This window comes from Phalaenopsis equestris, unplaced genomic scaffold, assembly GCF_001263595.1.
Source record: "Phalaenopsis equestris unplaced genomic scaffold, ASM126359v1 Scaffold000002, whole genome shotgun sequence".
Classification (NCBI taxonomy): domain Eukaryota; kingdom Viridiplantae; phylum Streptophyta; class Magnoliopsida; order Asparagales; family Orchidaceae; genus Phalaenopsis; species Phalaenopsis equestris.
The window spans coordinates 23400920-23403370 of NW_018164444.1; positions in this window are offsets into that span (position 1 = coordinate 23400920).

The following is a 2451-nucleotide window of genomic DNA, read 5'->3' on the forward strand; positions in this document are numbered from 1 at the left end:
GAAACGGTGAGGCCCCAAGCCCCCCCTGGGAGACAGAGGTTGGTGCTAGCCAGACAGCGCAAAGGCATCAGTACTCTAATCAGTTTTTGCAGTGCTTTTACACTGAAGAGAGAGAGAGAGAGAGAGAGAGAGAGAGAGAGAGAGTACAATAGAGAATGTGTAACCTGTACTCGTGATATTGATCTTCTATTTATAAGAATCATGATCTTACTAAATTACATATTTGCTCACTCATTATTGACTTTTTAAGAGGGTCTTTGGGTAATTACAACAACATTTGAATTCAATATGACTAAGAGAAGATCGTCGATCGTTTGTCATACCCTTACTTCGTCGATACTTGATTATGGGTTGAATCATCTTATAGCCATCTCGAGAAAGCGGATCATCATTCTCAGGGGGAAAATACTTCAATAGGCCCTTATGATCATTCGTCCTGTATTTCCTTCGTCAACATCTGATTCGTTGGTCGTTAATAGCTTCGATTGACCAGTTCTGCGATGGTCAGTCGCCCCTTTTTCCTGAGCCACCCATTTGTTTTAAGATCCGCATCGACACATTTTTTGTATAAATGATCAGACGTATGTTAAGCCATCGGAGGGCCATCATGAGGCTAGAGATGTTGTCCATCATGAGGCTAGAGATGTTGTGTATAGGAGTCGCTTGACCTACTGTCGAAGTACTAGGCAAATTGGAGAAATCTCTCGAGCTAATTTGAATTGAGGCATTTGCCGAGCCGAGATGAGATAACACAAATTGCAGAATTAATACTTCGTGTGGACTCGAGACCTCTTCAAATATACCTCAAACACGTGCTTGAGATGCTCCTTCTATCCCTAAATCCATTGAAATTTATTTGATGCACATTAATAAAATTATAATTTATTATTATTATTTATTTATTACTTTTAATCAAATTCCAAGAGTTTCATTGCTTGCGTTAATATTCAATTTCGCAGATTCGTTTTTAATAAATAATGCAACAATCATTACACGCGCAAGAGGCCTAACCTCATGCTGATTCTGGGTCCCACTTTTTGTTCCAACCCCTTCTCTCCTGCTATAAAATAATAGAAAGAAGTTTTAAAAAAGAGAACATAAGCCCCACCTGGGGCAAGGGTGCAAACTTGGGCTCCAAGTACCTAAAGGCTACCGGCTGTAGCAGGTCACAGCCGATCAATCAACGGACCGGGTTTGATTCGGGTCATCTCCGGGCCAGGTTCGATTAGGGTCTATTTATTCCGGAATGAAGAGCGAGCCAATTACTTCTCAAATCAGATTCGTATAAATGGAAACTCAAATACTGTTTGAAATATTTTCAAATTTTGAGTTAAATTGAATTTGATTTAGTCATTTTGAGTCAAATCTGCAGCTGGACCATTGATTCATATATATATATATATATATATATACACACACACACACACACACACATAAAAAATTAAAGAATTATGCGAGTTTCGAAATAAATGAAGATTTACAGACATACCAAACAATGAAATTATGTTCTGGAGGTGATCGACCCGATAATACAAGGGAATATTCCCCTCGTGTTATTCCGTGTTATTCAGGTGTTATTGTATGATATTCAGGTGTTTTGTGTTCTGGGAATATTCCCGGTGTTATAATAATACAATAACACATCAATAATACTTAAATAACACACAATAACGTCTGAATAACACGGAAAGAATATTTCTTTGTCTTACCAGACAGAATTTTTTTTTACGTGGCGTGATTTCATTCGACTCCGCACGTAACTCTATGTGCGGAGTCCTAATGTAATATTTTTTTCGTTTAAATGCCCACAATATAATCATAATTTTTAAACATTTCAATCGGGCTTGCATAATTGATAAAGTGAAAATGAAGCAAATGTCTTATTATTTTCTTAAATTTCCTTGCAAAACATAACATTCTAGCAAAAATTATGTTTATGTGTGCAATAAATATATAATTTAACTCATAATTTAAACAAAAGTAAATAAATAATTACATTAATCCCACACAACTATAACTTGCATGACATGATTATTCCTCGATGGTTCAATATCATGTATTAATGACCCAATAATTACATAATTATCATTAATTAATCTAGAAATATTAAGACATGATTATATCATATAGCTTTCTTCCTCTGCAAGATTCAAAACATGAATTTTCCGTTTAAGTGGGATGGAAAACAAACACTTTTGACTAATTATTTTTAAATTAGCTTTAATTTGTGTAATACGATACTAATCTGTTGTAGATTCAACGCATCGGTTGGAGGGACAGCGATATGATATCCGGAGAAGATATGTATTGACCTCCTTGGGTTGACTAATTTAATTCAAATATTGCACAATTTAATTAAATTAGTAAATAGGTATCCTTCTCGTGGATAAAATGAAAGAAAAAGCCCACAAAAAATTTGAATTATGGAGGTCTACAGTGGAGTCTAAAGGC